Source organism: Ischnura elegans, chromosome 6 (assembly GCF_921293095.1).
Source record: "Ischnura elegans chromosome 6, ioIscEleg1.1, whole genome shotgun sequence".
Classification (NCBI taxonomy): Eukaryota; Metazoa; Arthropoda; class Insecta; order Odonata; family Coenagrionidae; genus Ischnura; species Ischnura elegans.
Genome location: NC_060251.1, coordinates 12704554 through 12727264, shown reverse-complemented (window position 1 = coordinate 12727264; position 22711 = coordinate 12704554). Strand labels below are relative to the sequence as shown.

The 22711-nt window shown below is 36.4% G+C and overlaps 1 pseudogene; it reads right to left on the bottom strand.

Moving 5' to 3' along the window:
• Window positions 1–928: 928 nt before the first annotated feature.
• Window positions 929–22310, bottom strand: LOC124160114 (annotated as a pseudogene).
• Between the last annotated feature and the right edge of the window lie 401 nt (window positions 22311–22711).

The window sequence follows — 22711 nt, the reverse complement described above, 5'->3', positions numbered from 1 at the left end:
GGTGAAAGGGATGCAGGAGAGGAAGACTGCGTCAGAGGAAGAAAAGGAATATTCTATATGGAGAAACCGAGGTGTTTGATGAGGGGTGCTCTTGTAGCTCAAATTCTTCAATTCTTTAATGTTTCGGCTACATTGAGCTCAATATTAAATTTAGGATTAGCAGATTCAGTAGTTTCATGTTAACTAGCACCTAAGAAAAAAGAAAAAATACCTAAACTCTGATTAGATTACTCTGACTAAACTTGTCTGAAGTTGATTTTTGTGCCTAAGAACTTCAAGAGTTTTAAGAAAAACAGAAATTTAATACGCAACAATATATGATAGCCTTATAAAGACCATTTTTGTAGGACAAGGGGATGGTGGATGCCACTGGAAGACCTCTGTTAAAATATAAAAAAAAGGAACAGGGGAGGAATTATGTGAAAGAGAATGCCAATGCAAGTGTGAAAAGGTTAGGTCATTGGGAAATGCATGGACATCTGCATCAAACTAATTATAAAAATTTTAACCAGTGATGGTGATACTTATGAGAGCATTTTTATCACAAACCAGGGCCTGTGTGAGAAAAATCGATCGCCTTTTTCAGTATTCCCTTAACTATTTCAGAAAATATTTGCTATTAAAATCCCTATTGTCAAGCCTGTGATGTCTCCTTACTAGACAAAAGTCTATTAAATGACCACAATGCTGGAAGACTACTCAGGTTTGCAAATAACATACATATTTTAATGTTTGTGCCAAGCCACTATATGATAACAATGGAAAGAGTTACTCAGAGAGTGGCTCGTAAAGTAAACAGTAATGCAATATCTTAACAAAGTTCCACAAATTTTGTCCTGATCGTAGAAATTAGGCAAGAGGGATAAGGAGTTCACAGCATAGAGTGAGGATATTGCTAGGGATCTTACTTTTGAAAATCACATACATATTCTGCATTTAAGCATGGTTTATTTAGGCAAAACAGTTTGATAAACTCTTCATTAAAATAAAAATACAAAAGGCTACTCATTACATAGTACTCATGATAAAACAGCAGTACTATACAAAAGCAATTCACATTATTCAAATAAATAAAAGCCTTTTTGAAATAAATAAACTTAAGTACTATTCCACCAAATCTTTCGTTGCCTTAGGCTATTGCTAAGTGAATAGTTCAAATGAACAGCTGACTAGAACAGGAAGAAAGAATCGACTCAAATGGCCAATAGTGCACCACCTACCTCAAGGAACCATTATTTCCTTTTCAGTGGCTAAAATTTCCCTAGCAATGTGCCAACTTCATCACAGAAATTTTCTCCAGTTTATCTCAAGCAGATTACAAATAACACATTCGAATGCCCTCATTTTCGTTGCTATCGAGGTCATCATTATCCCTTTCAATGTCAACTATTCCAAGCGGATTGTTGTCACTACAGCCACCCGCAACTTCCCCTCCTGACGGCCTATGTGCTGGCCACCTCCAACAGCACCACTTTCCTCACTGTCACTCGAAGTGGTTGTGGTGTCATCCAATCCATGACCACCTCGTATCCCACTGCTGCCACAACCATCAACTCCAGCACCACTGCCTGGAGGAAGGCCACTGCCACCACCAACTCCAAGAGGAACTGTGGTGGATGCCGTACTTGATGTCATTGCTGCCCGAGCATACTCATCCGTGTCAATGGACTTGCAGAAGTGGATTGCATACTTTAGTTTTTCACGGAGAACAGTCTGCAAAAAATCAACACTAAAAAATGAACTCAATACAGATTGATAATCATGTACATGCTGTAATTTAGATAATAAGAAAATAGGGCACATATGTATGCCACTGTAGTTAATTAACCACAATAGAGTAAAGGCTAGGGCACAATATTAAGTATCCAATTAGAGTCCATTGAAAAATTGATAACAAAGTTGCAAAAAAATTAAATCCTTAGCAAAAAATTTATTTTAACAAAGGTATGAGCTTTGAAAAATTTATGGGCACATTGAAAGCTTACCTTACAAGAATACCTTGGCATCTTAAGAAGAAAGAAGCATGTGTAACTTTCAGGCAAGAAGTGATCTGGTGGGTTGTATTTATCCAAAACCTGTGTAGAATAAATAATAACCATATGATCATCATACAAATTAATGTTTACTCAGCAATGGTGAAAATGTTGGGACACACTTTACTCCTCAGATACTAACAAAGATAGGTGTACAAACCTGCAATACGAAGTCTCTTCCTCTCAAGTCAGCAATAGTCCTTTGAAGTCGAGTCCTTCCCCAAACAAATCGAAGAAATAATGATCGCTCTTCCTTAGTGAACTCCTCCATCACATCCCAGAACCACTGGACAAGAAGTGCATTACCGTCAACACCTATAAAAGTATCAAAACTTTAGCTACAATCCCATTAAGCATCTCCTACAGTAAAATTTTATCTAATGACTCAGGCCCGAAGTTTTCATCATTTACTGAAATTTTTATAACTATCCTTATATCCATGAAATATGAGCGCAAAAATGAAGCACAGCAAAACATAACCATTTAATAGAAGAGTTATGGTGATCAGATTTTATACTTCCTCACAGAAGCATTGAATTCTCACAGCACTTAGGAAACTACTTTGACAATCAATACTATATGATTTCGTTTTAACTTTTTACACTGTTTTAAATGATGAGAGAGGCAATTCACAAGGCACATCAACTCCTGAGACAGGAAGCCAAAATGAGCCACCTAACTTCCTCCATATTGGCATTCATTGCAACAAACTTCTCCCAGAATTTGGAAAATTAATGTTTGTAAAAGCCTGATTATTTTCCAAATGTTTCTGATCAACTTTTACCACTTTTATTCAAGAAAGTAATAACCCAGCTAAAATTAAAAATAATCTTATATTTAGAAGTTTCTTTTACCTTTATAGGTGGCAACAGATTGTAGAAGACTCAAAGGTATGTCTGGAGAGCCGCAGACAATAGTCTCCAATTCATAGCCACTAAATAAGGATAACAGAGGCACTGGTACAACTCGTGCCATGCCTTCCCTAACAGCTGCAACTTGCTCATTAAATTCATGGAGTCTGAATACTGTTGAGTCAGGAAAGATGGAAAGAAAGACAACAAGAGAAATTAGATATCATGTGAGTCTGGTAAGTAAAATGAGGGAGATTATGACTATGGGTGGCTACTTCTTCTCAATATTTCTGGTAAATTAGAGCTCATATATTCCGTCATCATAAAAATGGAAAATATATATGCCATACAACAGGGAACAAACTTTACAGAATAACAACTGACCTATAATGCAAAGCAAGCTTGACATATTCATGTCGATTACTAGGGGTGATTCTGCGATGGCGGGTAGACAAAGGAATTTCATGGCCAGTGGATGATGGAGTTGAGAATGGCATTGCCAGACTTCTAAATGCTGCTTCATCGCCATCCATATCACGAATACACGTCAAACCTAAATAAAATGTAAAAATGTTTCATAATTAACAATATCTATACATCTACCTTGACTTGCAAGTACATTTTCATTGTACCATTTCACTACTTTTAACCATCTTCAGAACCAAATTAACCATGAATGATGCTTAACCTTACCTGGAACATAATCACGATCAACTTCTGATAAGTCTGCAGGCGTCAAGGAGAGTCCTGCTAATTGCTTCCACACAGGTTCTACTAAGTTAAGACTTAATGGGCTTCCAGTCTTTATAGCCACACCCATTAAGACTCCTAAAAGGATAATAACAAATAGCCATAAGAGCAATGGTAAAAGGCAAGAAAATAATATATAGTATCAGAAAATTTTATTATATCTTAACTAAAAATTATCAGACATTTTTCTAAAAACTTTTTTTCCCAAATTAGTGGGAAATTAACGAACAATAAAAATGAGATCAGTTTATCTCAATGGGAAAAGAAGACACCAGAGATACCAAACTTAGAAACCATACACTTAATAGCATACCTAAAAACCTGAACATTCTCATATGGAAGGGAGTATTAGCTTGTGCATTGAGAAGGAAACAATCATCTCTTCCAATAGATGATGCATTGCCATTAGTCGCAGCTGCATTCACAGAGGTTGGGGGTGGAGCATAGTCATGGTCACCACGTGCATTGGGAGTAGGTACCAGAAGTGCAACGGCTCCTTCTTGTAATTCCTCACACATTTCTGCTATACTCTCACTACCCTCCTCCACAGTCATCAGCACTTTCACCTGAGGGCACAGCAGGCAAAATGTCACTTAAAATGTGGCTCTTCACATGAAATGTCAAAATAAAGATGTATGTTTTAACAGAATGGTGATGTAAATACAGTGCAGCCAAGAAAATAATCATCATTTTAAAATCGTATAATACATTCTGTTCCCAAAATTTGGAAACAAATGACACTTAAGTATTATCCATTTTATGCAACTATTTCTATTCCGTTGATGATACAGTGGCCCCTACACTTTCATAAACCAATGACGTTAGTATGTTTGCCCACGATAACTCTATGAAATTTTGCACAAGACCTACCCCAACAGCACACATTTGGATATACATAATGTATTTATATTGTATTTTCATGGGTCACATACATATGTATTTTTGTTATGTATAACATCCCAGTCAACACAGTATTCGTAATGAGGTCTTATATGAACTCATACGTTGGACTCCTTTAAGATTCCACATTAAGAGACATGAAAGGGCCTTTAAGACCTCACACTTCATGAGGTCACATGAATGATGTCTTAAAGATCGCATACTTCATGAAGTCTTGAAGTCCTCACACTTCATGGGGTCTTCAAGATCTCACACACATGAGCCCTGATAAATCAAGTCATGTATATGTTAATGAATTATAATTTCAATCGTAATTATATATTTCTGCGTGTATAATATTTTTTCTTCCTTCAATTAACTCTTTATATTAAGAGATGGGTTCGTAAACTTCTCCCTCCGATTCCATTAAATAAGCTGACACTTCCACTTTCCGCTAGGTCCGCCATTGTGTTGTCGTGTTATTCTATTGCCTTGAGCTCAGACGTCTAGTTTATGATTAATATCGTGTGTACTCCATGGTCTAGTTCTTGCTCGTGTTTTTCCTTGTGTCTACGAACGTGAATCAGGATTCCATCGGATCTGAGATCGGCACGAACCTTGTGGACATCATGATGTGTAACGTGCACGGAGACTTGGAAGGTAAGTTTCAATGATTTTATGTGTACGATTCTTTATCCACTTGTTAATGACAAAATCCATTAATTATACTATTTTCCAAGCTGGTTAAGTTCATGCTTATCATTGAGTATCGGTAAATATTCATGTAAAATTTTTAGATGGAACACGTTTTGTAACGTGCTTTTGTTGTTGTTCATGTTTCATTTAATCCATTCATCGTATCCTTATAAATTTGCTGTTATCGCATTTTAAATTATATCCGCTAATATACGTACTATCTCGATCATATCTAGTACGTGTTCAAGCAGTGTTTTTATTATCTCGGGTTCACAAAACAGTTTTCCCTAAGATCATTGAAGTTTATAAACTTCTCAGTTCTCAAAATCATGACGTAAACAAACAAAAGTGCTAACCGATTTATAATTTGCTTGATTTCACTTCGTAATGTAACTTATGGAACGATAAAGCATGGAAATAACGTTCACCATGTATTTAAGTTAACTTCTAAGTGCATTCTAATGCAATAGGAATGTAATTAAGTGTAAGAGTTAATCAAAAGTAGTTCACTAATTCGGTTACTCCTAAAATTAACCAAGTTAAAACGGTCATCTTCGGCGCTAAAACCGGCCCTGGGAGTATTTAGGGACTGCTAATGAGATAAATAGTCTTTATCTGGTTTATTTGATGTTATCAATTATAACTCTCAACAAACTTAAGTTCAATGTTTTTTTTTCAGCCTCTGTTATGAAATGGAACCCGACATCAGCAAGTATAGTGTCGCCTTGGAGAGAGTGGAGAGGCAGTGGCTGTATCAAGCGGAGACCGCGTAAAGTATGCAGAGAGGAAGAATTCAAAAACTCGTTATGTTTGTTTATTGACTTAATATTATGAAGAATAAATTTATAAATATCATGAAGTTGTCTATTCCATTTTGTTTTTCTGCCTTATTTCTACCTATGGTTCTCATTAGATGTATTATTTTGCTTTATTTTAATTGGTTACGTCGGGTACTTATGTCATCGGAGAGTTTTCTTAAATAAAGGTGCGTAAAGTATATTGAAATCTTAATTAATGGGCTGGTAGGGGCCCCGGCGTTTTTGTAGGCTATTTCAAAGCCATCTATCGGAATTATTACGAAGTGGGTAATTTTTCTGGTTCTCCAGGTAGTTCCATTATCACACACGTGGAGGCGCCACAATTGCGCCTATATCATATTGGAACTGTTATAGGAGTCCTAATAGACCTCTTGTATGAGCTCCTTCAGAGTCGTGTGAGACCGCGAAAAGAATTCCTATACGAGTGCATATGACCTCACGGAGACATCATTATGAGGCCATTTGGGACTCTTTTGTAGGAGTCCTACAAATTCGTCAGACTTCTTTATGACCTCATGCATGAGTCATACGTGTTTACTGGGATGTGTAATACATATGTATTATTGGATGTATTTCCTTTGTATTCATACATATGTAAAAGTGGTACGTGTTACACGATAAATACATTTGTATTTTTGAAATTTGAATACTTATGTAAATGTGGTCAAAAATACAAATGTAAATATCGTGTAACACTTGCTACTTTTACATATGTATGAATACAGAGGAAATACATATGTAAATGTGGTCAAAAATACACAAAATATACATTATGTATATTTCCTGTAATTTTGAGAGGTGGATTTTCGTGGCGTCTAGTGAAATGTTCAGAAACATTTTTGCAGAAATAATATGTTCACTGCAAACGCCAGATTTCCTCATTTCAATGATCATTCATCCATTCGAATTTATACCCAGGAAGCTTAAAAATAAATCATATACTGATCGATGTGAGCAAGGGTAGTATGGCGACCATATTTATGTTAATTTGTAAATGCACGCGAAATACAGACGTATTACATATGTAAAATTCAGTGTCCATCCGCGAAATATACACATGGAAAATGGTTCACAATACATGAAAAATACAAAAAATAGTTCTTGCACAGCGCAAAAGTAAAAGCGAAGTTTAATTTTTTAAACAATATTTTAAATTAACTGTTTAAACAAAAAAAATTAAATTCTCAATTCTGTCGCAACAGGCTAGGGAAGTGAGTGGGAGTGATAATCTCGTTAACAGTTAGCTCGGCATTTCGTTCGAGACTACGAGAACGTCAAGAACGTGCTGTAGGAGGAACTCCGGCTACTGATGTATAGTAAATTTTATATTTGTTTGTATTATTATACGTATTGGAAGAATTGACATAGTGTTTTAATCCTCGATAACCGGTGCGTGTGGATGGTGTGCTCAAACCGAAGCTATGTTTTGCTGGAAATGTGCTTCAATCCCGCACGTTATTGCGATTCGTGCAAGCCAGCTCCAACAGTTTCCTGTCACTGGATAATTAAGGTAAGGTATGATTTATCTTTTATTATATTGTACGCATACATAGACTACATTAATTATGTTATTTGAGTATATTTGGATACAACTATTGGCGCAATGTGTTAACCACATTGCGCCAATAGAGGTAATTATTTTGTTTATGTTTGGCTATTGTTTTCCTTTTTTGTTGAGTTATGTATCGAGGAGACTGGTGTCCATTGAAGTTATATGGTAAAACATAGTAATGTCAATCTTGTACGTATAAATTAATAGATTATGCGTCGTATAGTAATTCCGTGCTTCGCGGCTGAAGTTACATTTTTTCTTCTCTTAATTAAGAGCAGAAAAAATTGTTTAAAGGAATGTTTTCGTTCACGTGTAGGTTGTTTTATCGCTGTTTATTACCACAACCTACTGTATTGTAGTTCTTGCATTCCTAGTTATCCTATGCTTTAGTCATAACATCTTTGACCTTAGACTTATCAGCGTAGCCTTGTCACTAATAGATTCCTCGAGGTTCCGAGCGGTTTTGCCCTCTACTTCTAATTATTTAACGAACAAGAAGTATTGGTCGTGTAATATCGGTTCCCTTAAAGCAAAATGTAATATTTCTTTCATCTTGAAATGCAGTCAATCAAGGTGCATTTCGTCATTATTATTAACACAAGATAAATACGTAATTTTCATGCGAAAGTTTGTCATTATATGTAAGAAAAAGGTGCGTACAGGCCAAATTAATTAATTGTAATTTTCTTTTCATGCTCTTTCGCGCATACCCAGCAGGCGACGATGTAAATAGCTTGGCCTGGACAAGAGGAGAATGGATTACGAAAAAAACGACGACGCAAAGCCAGAAGACCAGGTGGAATTGTTAATACCGAGGTAAGCTTTGAGGGAAAAATTTTTTTAAACCATAATCGAGAGGTTTCTTAAAGTTAAGCCTGAAATTATCTATTATGTATGAAATTTATTTGTTTGAAAATTTGATATCACAAGTTTATATTTTTTCTGTGTGAGTCATCCGCTACTTAATCATGGTACTAATATATTAGTATCATGTACTAAATAAGCATACCAATGGATTCACGTTTTCCTAGTTAATTTATATTTAAAAGTAGTCATATGATCTTTTCTCATATTTCTCATTCTTCTCAAGAGAAAGGCTATTAATTTTGTAAAATGAAAGCATTTCCCCAAAATATATGATTTCTCAAAGGACAAGGTCAAATCTGCGCTAGCTGGGACCTCGACATAATTGGTAAATGAAAAAATTTAAAACTTATGTCTGGAATCTAGCAGAGAAGCCAAACTTTCATTTGCATTCAGAATACAGAATTAGTACTAAAATTACAGACTTCACAGAATACTGACTGCCTATATGAATTGAAAAAAAATAAAATTGAAAGGCCTTGAGCTCCTATTCAGATCTTACAAAAAGATATTTTTTTGCATGACTTTTAAACTTGACTTCTTCTTTTCTCCTTTCAGAAAGTGGTTAATTGTGCAGAGTTGGTTTCCTGAATTCAGGTTTTTTCTTGTGCAATGGGTTACAACGCTTGTTCCGTGCTAACATTTTTTTCTATTTTCCAATTCAAACCATTGTTTGTACTTGATTTATCTTTGTGCCATTTTTTAAAACTAAGTTTCACCTACTGTTTGCTGGCCCTTAATGCTTGTTAGCAATATTCATGGCCACACTTGTTATTTGTGTGTATTATTTTATTTTTCTCTTTGAATAAATGTTTTATTATCTGTATGTTCTGGTTTCCTTATTCATCCGTTTGATCCATATTGATATTAAGTGGATGTGGGTCAGAAAATCAATATGTATAATTCGTGTACGAGGGCCTGCAGATACATATGTATATTACATGTAAGGATATTCAGATTTCCAATTTGTAATACGCATGTATACATACATCCTGAGGGACTTTTGAGCCACTTTTACGTGAAATATACAGACGTAATACGATTGTATTCCTTTGTATACATATGTATAGTTCATGTATGGGTATTCAGATTTCCAATTTGTAATACGCACGAATACATACATCCATAGGGACTTTTGAACCACTTCTACGTGAAATATACCGATGTAATACGATCGTATTCCATCTTATACATATGTATTTGGGCACGTATTTTTTGTGTATTATTGATGTAATACAAATGCCGTGTTATCTGGGTAAATACAGTGGAATCATCATCTATCACTCTTCCAATGATTGCTTACCCATAATTTCTAGTATTAGGGATTTTAAAATTCCAGCACTGTTCCACAGCATATTATATGGAAAGCCTGATGACTTGTCATTAATATTTCATTAAACTTAACCAACAGGCTAACTGTATCAAAAAATATAACATGTGATGTGACTTAAAATTAAATAAGGTTGAGAATCAATTCTCATTTTTGGGAATATACAAACCGACAAATTTTACTTTCCACACACGATGAGGGAGTAGAAGAGCATCTCCGCAGAACAAGAGCTCCATCTTTGATACCATTTGACCAGAAACTGAGCGGAAACCAATAGGGCAAGCCAATCCTCCACTTGATCTTGACTTTTGAACTTGGATTCTATTCAGTTCAATCACAGGGCCATGCTGCCTGTCTCTCACCATTGTTGCTTGCACCACCTGGAATGAAATATCAAAGTTTAATTACATTCACATAATATTAATCACAAAAATTTATTTACACCACACACAACGGTGAGGAATATTGTGTAACATATTTGATTATATCTCAGCACATGTGGAAAAATAGGTATCTGCTTCCTTACGAGGTATTACAGCTATGAGGTTATGAACAAGCAAAACTTTTGGTTGGAAGCTCAAAAATTTTTCGCAATGCAATCAAAAAATCAAAATCATCAGAGATACTCAAGATAAAGATGCTTTTAGGCACCTCATTTAAACATTTTGAGACCACAAATTCTTAAATCGGATCATTTAAAATAAATAAGCACCGGCCAAATGAGTTGTAGCCAAGCACTCACCTGAGTCAACAGTTAATTGCTGGGGTAAAGGAGGTCAGGGAATATGAGTTCAATTACATACCATATTTCTCTTGAATATAGTCCCCCCACTAATTTTGAGGGTTAAGTTTTGGGGAAAAAAAGGTTTGAATACAGTCCCACCTTTACTTTAGAGGAGACTACATTCAGATAAATATGGTAATTGCCACAAAAAAGATTGTGGTCGGGTGAAGAAAGCTCTCAATGACTCCGGGAAGCAATCTAAAATAACAGACTTTGCACATAAATAATAAAAAATTGTTTGATTTGCATAAATTATAAACATTACAATAAATAAGAGTGAAAATTTGGATTACCCATGTTTCCTGATTATTAGTGCCCACTATCTCCATCATTGGCCTGGATAATCGCGATTTTGCTATCAGGCTCTACATAAATTTTAAAGTTTTTTTAAATTTTCCCACGAAGGGGTCCTTCCCATTCTGTATCTCCAAATTTGTGATCATCTTCTGAGGTCTTTGCTCCACTGCCCTCACCTCCACTTTTCCTCCCACGTCCACTTGCAGGATCCATTGAGGCCCCTAGATTCACATCACTTCCCAAAGGAAACATGGCAACACTCGGACAGAAGAGATCAGAGAAATTGTGCAACAGGAGAAGGCGATTGCGAAGGATAGGAATTGGACATTCCCTCAAGAGATCGTATTCTAGGGGTACACGAGCTGATAGCCGGCCAGCAGCAGAAACAGGTTTGCTAGTGCTCCACGCTAAAGTGTGAGCTGATCCACACGCCACTCTGGTAATTTTTTTACCCTAATAAGAAAGACCGTTCCATCATTAAAACTTAATGTTTCATTTCATACGGCAGAATATCTTAAAATAACAAAATGATATGCTACAGTAAATTGAGACGATTGCAAATGTAAAGGATAAGGTAAAAGAAACTAGTTCATACATTATTTTTATAACACACTGTGCAAAATCTTTTTAAAAATTATCATCATACTGCAAGAAATAGTGTAAGTGAAAAATAAATTCCTTCATTTAAATGAGATGGGAATGTTGCACGTGAGAATAAGTCCTCTTTATCAATAAGTACTTATACATGAAAAATGTATCTCGCAATGACCTCGATGGCTAATCAAGAATTTTAAACACTTAGTTAAGACTGTTAAACAAATAATTACGAATGTACCTAGTAATATGAATATACTTAACTGCTTGTCTCTCCTTTGTATGACAATATCCTATGTAATACTTGCAAAACTAACAGGACATTAAACATTGTTATCATCATGCAATTACAGCATGTGTTTTCTGGCTCAAAATTGTGCCAGAAATAACCACAGTGCTATGAAACGTATGTGTTTGAGACTGATTGGAATTTTTTGTGGCTTTAATTTTTCATTCCAACGACAAGCTGAGCCCTCGTTATGACTCCTCAAAGTGAAAAATTTCTAGCACCATATTTTCGATATTGTAGCCTACCAATCACAATAAACCTCTTGTTATGACAGCCAATCAGAATAATTCCAATCAATGCCAAAAACACCTCCCAAGGAGATTAAAACATTTAATATTCAGCATACATAATTTGAGTCTATTCTACAAATATGAGTATAAATGTTTACATCGCCTTTAAATAAATCACGGGAAGGCTAAAAAAGAAATTTAAAATTTTGCACACAGTAAAAAAAAAGGCATCATAAATACCTAGTGAGAAGCGACAAGCAACGTGGCTGTGGCCCACTGAAAATGACCATCTAGGAGTAATAATAATAATAATAATTTTATTAATATTCGGAAATACTGAGACCTCGTCAAAAATAAGTAGTACAAAAATATGCAAGAGAAAATGACGTACAGTCAAATTTATATAGGTTCCATCAAAATAAATTTTCATCAGTACAATGTGTAAAAATTCATCGACTGAATATAAAGGATGAGATACAAGTCAATTGTGAGTCACCCTCTTAAATGTAGACAAACTGGTCATTCTGGCTCCAATGGGTAGGTGGTTAACCTACCTAATGCCCAGACTAGGAAGGGAAGATTTGGTTTTCGTTAATCGACACTAGTTTAAGGATAAGAGATTCTTATTTCTTGTGCTATAAAATGTAAACATTTAAAAATGCAGTCAGACTGGTCACTTTTGGGGAGGGTGGCCTCCGGCTTGCAGGGTCGAAGAGAGGGGCCAGCAAAGGTGAGGTCGTCAAAGGAAAGGGTCCTGGATTTGCGACCCTTCGGAGGGTGTACCACACCCACCCTGGAAGTACCTGCTCCATGGCCCCACGAAATGCATTTTAACTTTTTCGCTGCATGCAAGGAGAAAGTTTTCGAAGATTGAACAGCAGTGAAAGGGTAAAACAAATTAATGTTTCCAACTTTTAGAGTAGTAATGACATATTTTCGTATTGCTCGCAATATTTTTAGATCCGAGAATGCAGGTAAGGAGCCTATGACCTATGAAGAGGCCTCTCAAGTGGCTAGAGAGGTGTACGAACATTGAGACGTGCTTCTCTTCTGGTAATGTCCAAGAGCTGTGACAAAATGGATTTTGGATGGCGGCCGCTCTGGTCCCTTACCCCGTTGATTCTCCCCTCTCTCTCGCCCAATGTGCACATACCCAGACGGCACAGGAAGTTTTCGTACCTAAATACGAGGGTGGACAATCAAGATACAAAAATCGCGCTTAGGAAGTTACTTAGAAGGTTTTGTTTCTTTATTTCCTTTAATGACGAAAAAAGATGCAAGAGGACTGGCAAATTCATATGCATCGATAAAATTGTATCTCATCGATAAAACTGTATTCGGTCTGGGACTATTTTCTTTCGCGGGTGGTGCCATCTGGTGCCATCGTGCCCTATCCTCCTAGAAAGATCACATGCCTTCACAAGCCGTTGGAGATCGCGTCGTTTACGTCACGTCTCACTACATTTCAGGGATTTTTGTGGTTAAGTTAGTGAAGAATAGAGTGTCTGGTAATGTGGAAGTTTCCCTTATTCTTTAATTTCATTCACTGGGCTTCAGAAACGTGTTTGTGAGATATTTTTGTTAGAAATGCCTTTCGTGTGTGTATTGTCGGGATGTAATGGAAACTCCGGGACATATGGTTCAAGTTTTTAGCTCTCCAAAAGATCCTGAGTTGAAGAAGAAGTGCATTTGGGCGATAAGAAGAAAACATTTCACCCCTACGAAAAACTGTGAGGTATGTACTCTTTCTCGCTGTAATTATTTGGATGTAATTTTAAGTCAGAAGTGGCTATTCAGTACTAAAAATGGTGATTCAAAATATTGTAGCAGCAATTCTTTTGAAAATTCTTGCATTTTAGTTGTCTTTTTTGTATTAATTCATTCGGTAAACGTGTGGTTAAAGGAGAAACTAGGAATAAGCTGCCAAGTTTATAGGATCGAATATTGCTTCTTAGCTTGCCCTATGGTGTATTACACGTCGGCTTTCATCATTTCAAATTATCTTATGCTATAGTTTAAAACAATAAAAATATCAGGCATACAAATATTTACTATATTTACGAGCCTAGTAATTTGATTTCTCATGCAGAAATACCAAAAATTGGAAATGATTTGACCTAATAAGTTACATGGTATTTTATTATTTATTAATTTTAGGTGTGTGAGCTTCACATTGCACCATTGTGATATCAGAAAGTAATCTGTGGCCTTGGACGAGAAGACGAGGAGAAAATTCTTGCTGAATGGAAGGTGCCCAGATTGGAGGAAGGTACCATTGCTTCACTGTTACCTGTCGCCAAGAAGACAGACATTGTGGCAGAAGTGACATATTTGTGGATGTGGATTTGATTTGTGCAAGTTGGTGCAGTGATAGTGGACGTTCATCGGAGAAAGTATTGACGATAGTTTGTATGTATCGACCAGTCCTCTTTTAAATAATTTTCTATTCGAAAGAGAATAAGAGTAATTGTTTCGCTAAATTAGATGTGGGATAGAAGAGAAAATTGGAAATATTATTGTGGTTGACAATAGAAAATACATAATATATGTATTGTATTTCTGTGGGTTTTTTCTTTCCTGCCTCTTTAAAATTTCTTGCGGTGGTGACTTCATGCAAAGTAAGTATAAAATCGGAGGTGTGATCTAAGAGATAACATGTTTTATTTTACAAGTGTTTATGCTGGTGATTTGGCAGGACTTTCATATTTTTAATAGGTTGATACATTTACTGCAGTTACCTACCCAGCAAGGAAAAACTGATTTCCATCAGATTTGACACTGATTTCCAACAGGTTTGACGCACTGATTTCCTTCTCCTTTGAATCTGTTTTGAAAATTGAAACAGCTGGAAATCAGTCGGAAGACTGTGGGAAATCAGTTTTGAGGGTCCAACATGGCGGCTGTTTTCCTACTCATTTCCATGAATGTGGTTTGACTCTGGTTTCCACTGTTCAACAGATTTGAATCCGGTTTCCCCGTTTAAGCTTTTTCGAATCTGTTTTCCACCTTCATACCTATCTGAATCTTGTTTGCGACTCGATTCTCACCTCCTATGACCTGCTGATGCATAAGTTAACTTCGGATACATGAGGTAACTGCTGATACCCGAGGCGTAAATAATTATTTCCGCCAGTTCCAAGTTTCGCAGAGCTGCACTCAACCAACGTTTCTAACTTCACATACTACATCTCTATCATCAATCTGGATGTAGACTCAGCTGAAAAAGTTTACAAAATACAGCCTAACAAAATGAACTTCATGTAAGTCTCCCACCACAACAAAATAACACAGGCTCTATTAACGTATTTATTAAGTATGCACAAATCCTATTGGAAGTACATATTCAATTGAAAATACATAGTCATCTAATTTGGTAAACTTCTGAGGCAGAATACACTTAAAATATCAATTTCATGCGTTAGAAATAATTTAGGGAAACACAGAATTTACAGATGAAATCTCATTTGAAGGAGTGTTAGACAAACTTTTTGTACTTGTTTATCAGTTCTTGAAAAGTCATCGAAACAGTCACTGCACCAGAACAACAACAACTTACATCAGATAACACAATCTTGAATTATCGAAGAGCACAAATTTTTCCGTGATTAACAGAAAAATCACAACACTAGAAAATATTTCAGATGCCTTTATGAAAGAAAGACTTCTTTACGTGACTTATGAAAATAATTTTGGTTCAGCATTAAGCCAACGATATCTGTATGTTACACTACAGAAACTTGCCATTACTGTTTAAATACACGAACACGGTCGTTTCACTTAGCACAAACAAACCAGCAAGATACACAATACTCTGAAAATCCTGGTAGGTTCTATTCGGCGACGTAACGCAAGTACATATTATACATATTGCATACAAAAATATTAGTAATCGCTCAAAATCTGTTGACACAAGATAAATTATTCAATTAAAACACAAAAGATCGAAATCACATCAGACTTCCACTGTCGCTTGAACACTAAAGGATGCACGAATGGCTTAATTCAACGCTGCGGGAATTTAGCACTGGTCAAATAATACTGTTATGATTATTTTTTCTCCACGTCCTATTACTTTAGCACAAAACAGAACCACAAGCACTTAAACATTACAACGGAATCGGCGTATCCGCCCAGCCGGCACAAACCATCAAATTTCTTTTTGGCAGCTGGATGTCATCCAGATGCAAAGAGTATGAGTGCATCCTTTTATACAGATGCCATCCATATGCCGGTCCACCGCCGAGGGGATGAACCGCCGCACTTAGAGAGATGCCGTGAGGATGAGGATGCACGAAAGTGCTGCCATCTAACGGCGGAAAATTGAACTCGGTCATACTAGTATTCCTATATTGCTTGTCTGGTTCTCTTTGGCTGCTATTCTGGATAAGCGTTGCAAAAAATAGCATATGCTATTCTTCGGGTCATTATTGCAACGACCCCGTATTCTGAATGACGTGTAGTAATAATTTTATTCGGAATAGCATCATGCTATTCCTTGCGCGAGCTATTTGGAAGCTCCGCCCCTTCCCGTATGAAAAACTTTCTGAACAGTTTGCGCAACCAATGGGGGAGAAGATATTTTATATATTTTTCTGTATTTTATGGAATATTGACTTGCAATTTCAAATAATTGCTTCATTTGCATTTAAAAATTATATTAAACCGTGGATTTATATAATACGCTTTAAAAATCTCGTTTAGGAAATCAGCTGATTGTTGTTGTTTTGATAATATCACAATGGCTTCAGACAGGTGGGTTAGGTCATAATTTTACTGTTATAATGATGATTTATCGGGCATAAATATTGAATCATTTACCTATATCCGATCGGTCCTTTATCGTGAGATATATGTTATGCGAAATAATCATTGAAAGCTAAATATGTTTGATTTTCTTCGTAATTGTCTTAGGCTTCGAAGTCTGTCTGTTCGTTGCATGTCAAAATAAATATGTACCAACTTTTATTGCTTTGATCGTGACGATATAGCTTTACTGTATGGACTAGGAGCTTTCGTTTTTAATACTAACTTTATATTATATGACTCCCTAATTTCAGTATTCAATCTCTGTTTAGGAACTGAAGTAGGTGGAAACGTCACAGCTGTGCTTTCATGTATTACGATGGAATAGTATCGATATTTCAGCTGCAGATTTGGAAAAAGCAGAGGGAGGTGATGGTGAATTTGAGGATGATGGAACAGCTGTGAAAAAGTGAATCTAGCGATAGTGAATCGTGTGGAAAGTGCTGTTGTGTCAGTTATCATTGTTTTCGTATCAGCTGATTTTAATGTGTAACTGAAATTTTTATAGACCCTGAACTGTGCCGTTATACTGAAAATTAATTGTGTGAATAACTTGCTTGGCTATAGAGGAAACAATTTGTATTGAATTCCACATGATATGTATTGCGTTTATGATGTACATGAATATTCCATTAAACGTTTGTGGTGAATCATATTTGTTCGGAAACTTTATTGGTGTTCGGAGAAATCCTTTGTTTTCAAGCAAGTAATTCAAGTCGACTGCCCCTGTTATAATTTAGTAAATTTTAAGTTTTAATTGTAGAAGGTAGCGAATAGTGGGGAAAATAATTTCGACGCGTTGCATATATTTGTATATACTGTCCAACTGAGGAAATGAACGGCTGATCAAAGTATATGGTATTATTATGGTAATATATGGTTTTCATTGAAAGCTATAACAATTATTATATTTGGCGAGTTAGTGTGTTAACACAAGCTTGAAATTTTTCAAGAATAGACCTCATAGCCTACATTGAGGATATTTTTAGTAGCAAGTCAAGTGATGAAATAAAATTATGAGTTGTACATATGAGTAAAACGCGGAAAATTTGGGCTAATCGTAGTAATTCTTTGCATTAATTGTTATTGTTTTCGTACTGTCGATGAAGCAAGCTTGTGCTTCATATATTAAGCTCGAATGTTAATTTCTAACCAATTCACTTAACTAGTTAAATATTCATCACTTATGCTACTATTATTTAATTAAAATAAAGCAGATATCATTTTATTTTTGGCTATGATTCCATTTTTCAATACTGATTATGTTACTTTAACCTCAGAAAAACAATCCGACATCGCAATGCGCACGTTTTCAGGGTTGCAATACCGAATAGCTCGGTCTCGAAGACCGCGTAATATTATAGCAAGCCTACCGGTTGCAATACGCCGTTCAGAATAGTGAATTGCTACGGGCCTATGCTATTCTGAGAATTACGTCTTCCGGTGTAGTAAAAACACGAATTGCAACCGTTCTGAATACCAAATAGCATAGGCGTTGCAATACGCTATATTATAGCAACATCGGTTGCAATATCGAAGAATAGCATAATGCAATTCCATCCAGAATAGCAGCCTTTATCTCGTGATTGTTTTACACTACTCGGGATAAATCAGAGCACGTTTTATTTCATGAATATAACTTTAATGACTCAGCATAAAACAAGAGGCAGGCGAACACAGGAATACAGGCGTACACAAGACAACATATGAGAACTTCAGTACAACATTGCTATCCATCGGAGTCCAAAACAAACGCAAGAGTTCAAATCCAGGAAAGTAGAGGCCAATGAGTGCGCGAGGGTCGATACAGGGAGATTAGACAAAATTGCTGCAATGGTCAGAATAAAAAAATATCACTATAAAACATACCCAACACAACACTCTATCTACGAGGCTCCAACACGTCGAGATAGGGATAGATGGCTACAAGACGACAAGTCCATACCTACTGCTGTAGTCATTGGTAGTTCCGTATGTCCGTGAAAATCTTGAATACAATGAATAATTATAATAATAATAGTTCTTGAAATTTTATAATAATTAATGCGAGGACTTGCAGATATTTTTAAGTATTAAACCACATCATGAAAAATATGGCATTCATAGGCGCAACTAGCAAAGGATGGCAGAAGGATATTTGGTACCTAGCGCATTTTGTCACGCATTGCATCCACTTCACATATAGATGCGGTATGGGCTGTGCCGGCTGGGCGGCGTATCGGTGTTGCTACTTTGGCTTGCTATCTTTTGTAGTTAGGTGGCAGCACTATGCCCGCTATATTTTTTTAAAAAGCGAAGTCGCAAAGTGAGGTTTAAACGTGCTTAAGCCGTATTAGCCACTTAAATTGCATGCCCGGTGACTTCCAGCAGGTGAAATGATGCACAATACAAAATGTGGATGATGTACAGTAAATTTTTTTCATCACCCGTGAATTTTTGCAAGACGGCAAAGTACATATTTCCTCTACGTCATTATTTCTGACCATGATTTTGAACCAAATATACTCATTGACACATCAGAAGAAGTAATTTTCCAATCAACGCAGTCGTAAAGCCTGTGTGAGATAGGTTTTTATTAGACACTCATTTCAAGAGAATTTCAAATTCATTCTACTATTCAACTCTGTTGGAAAGCACTTGTGGAAAACACTTTCAAGCCAGTAAATAAGGAAAAGAGTTTCAAATGACATTCAATTCAGTGTCAATACAGTCCATGTGGAAGACGGCTGGAAACCAGTTACAATGGAAATGAGATTCAAATCACTTCCTTCCATTTCCTGTCCGCTGGAAACCAGTGGAAATCAGTGTCAAGACAGAGTCAAATCAGATTTTAAGGATTCAGATCGGATTCAAATGAGGTTCAAAACTGTTGGAAATCAGTTTTTCTTTCCTGGGTAGGGACTTTTACTCATACCAAATAATTTTTCAAATACTTTAGCGCCTGATATGGGTAAGTTTTAGTAGCTGAGACTGAACTATACGTTAATTTTTGCTTGCATTTTGATGAATTCGATCATACTAATAGCAGATGTGTCAGCAATCCTGTTTCATCGGCAATTTTTATTTAAAAATCTTATTTCGTCAGGCTTTAGGGTAAGCTTTTTAATGCTCGTGGGCTATGTGATGTCTTATTTTGTGTCAAAATTAATAAGAATTTACTCTCATTAACATCTCAAGGTTTCCAAGTAAGTACGAGCCACTTAACAATGCTGGATGCTGGTGGTGCGTGAATTAGCCGTGAGAATCTCATTTTTCGCAGAGTTATTTAAGTGGCCGAGTAAGTTTTGTAAGTTCTCAATGGGTAAATAATACTATATCATGAATTCTAATTACCATGAAAAACTCACAACCGACAAAAACTTTGTCGGTCGTGAGTCTTTCATGGTAATTAGAATTCATGATATGGTGTTATTTACCTATTGAGAACTTACAATTCATTCGTATCAAGGTTCTCGCTACGGTCGGTAGTTATCGATTGTGTTGCGTTCGATACATTTTTCGATCGTGCGAGTTACGATATAACTAATTTCGACCTAATCGATTGAGATTAGCCTGAGTGCCGTGTTCCTGCGCGCTATGTATCCAATCGTACGTGCTTAGTAGCGGACATTCACATGCTGCGTACGCGCTTCGTCGACAGGCCGCGAATGGTATGTATCCATTGACGAAAAGCGACGGAGCGGCACAGTATCCCCTTAGTCAATGGGTACTATGTACATACGAATTAGATACGGAGGGTTCTGTGCCGTCTGGGTAAATTCACACCAAGATCATCTTTCTTCGTTATTCCAACTAATGCTTCCGTAGACCCCCTCCTCCCGTTTTGCTATGGTTCTTCCCCACGTGTCGTCATTTTACAGTTATGACTAGAACCCTCCCTCCAACGTGGGTTCTCCACATCCCGTAGTTGTATATTTTCCCTCTGTCTCTACTCTGTACGCCCGTTCCCATCCCCTATCCTCATAGATGTCAAATCCTCTCCTACTCCTTTCTCAAGGGTATAAAAGGGATTTTCACATGTTCTAAAGTGCCTTGTACCAGATGATGGCTCAGTGAGCCGAAACGGATTGTACGCATTAAAAATTCTCGTGGAAAAGTGCTACGATCCTTTATTTACTTAAATATGTCTAACTTCCACCAATTGTAGCCTGAATCTGTTGAACTTAATAAAGTAGGTCATTGAATGGTGTTTCTGCGATGAAAAATAACGATTTTGTGAACAACTAAAAACGTGGCTGTGGCCCACAGGAAGATGGCAATTTAGCAGTCATAATAATAAAAATTTTATTGGTCAATAGTATTCAGAAATACAGAGACCTCATCAGAAATAAGTGGTACAGAAATATACAAGAGAAATCACATACAGTCAAATACATAAAGGTTTCATCAAAATACAATGTCATCAGTACTAAATGTCTGTAAAAACTTCATTGACGGAATATAAAGGATGAGATACAAGTCAATTGTGAGTCACCCTCTTAAATGTAGACAAACTGGTCATTCTGGCTCTAGTAGGTAGGTGGTGAAATAGCCCTAATGCCTAGACTAGGAAGGGAAGATTTGGTGTTCTTTAATCGACACCGGCTTAAGGATAAGAGATTCTTATTTCTTGTGCTATAAAATGTAAACATTTCAAAATGCAGTCAGAGCGGTCACTTTTGGGGAGGGAGGCCTCCCGCTTGCAGGTTTGAAGGCAGGGGCCAGTGAGGGTGAGGTCGTCAAAGGAAAGGGTCCTGGATTTGTGACCCTTCGGAGGGTGTACCACACCCACCCTGGAAGTACCTGCTCCATGGCCCCACGAAATGCATTTTAACTTTTTCGCTGCAAGCGAGGAGAAACTAATGTTTCCGTAGACCATTGTGCAGTGCAGTGGTCAGTGGTCAGGAAATTGCTTCTCTTTTTTAAATGCATGAAATTAGCTTAATCTGAGGTGACCTTTCCACCTGCGAATATTTGAGTGCATTTACATATTGTAAAAAAATGAAATGCGAAATATGTATGTGCACTTAAACCGAAGGAGGCAGTTTGGTAAAAATACCAGGTTAAGCTGGAAAGAGATTCTTCACCTGCTAACCTTGAAGTAATCATAGGTTTGAATATAACCAGGTCTTGTTTTTTCAATGTCACATATTGACATCAATCTATGTCAAGTTCAATATTTTTGTCTAGATCAGAACGATCATGTCACTTTAGATCCCATGGGTATACATAAAGACTAATTATGATAAAAAGTATAAAAAGACAATGCATATATTGAATACTGCTACAGTAGGAAATAGAATTAGTCGGTTAATCAGTTTTTAACCGTGCTAAATTAATGTTCTTAGGATGGCTGAACTTTAACTGACAGGGAAATTCATGGGAAATTAGTATATGTGAGCAACAGGATATTTGGTATAAAAATTTCACCATAGGCCAATGCCTATTTTGACCGATCATTATGTCATCCTGGACTGTAGAGAATATATAATTACCTCATGGAGGGAAGAAGCCTCTTGGAGAAAATCGGCGGGGCGGAAAGATGGGTCCCTCTGGGTCATTTGTGCTGCTACTGAAAAGGAAGTGAGCAATGAGTTTAATGCTTTAGTTAAATCAGTGCCATTTTCTCAGTTTCTCAATAATGCTTTAAAAATCATTATTTTTTTTTGCATGTGGCTATACATTGCTGTAAATGTGTGACCATTAACAGTAATTATTAATGGAATCTGGAATTGATTAAATTTGTCCCAAAAATGTTTTGGTGAAAAATTTGAAGTGGGTAATCAAAAAGTCTTCCATATTATATAGATGTGTTAGTTGCGAACACTTGATAGATTCTTTAGTGTAAACATTTCAACTCAATCTTTAGATTAAAATTATTGGGAAATATTCTGGATAGAAATCCATCATTAGGAATGGATCACAGATATATACAGAAACATATATGTCTGTAGAATGGATC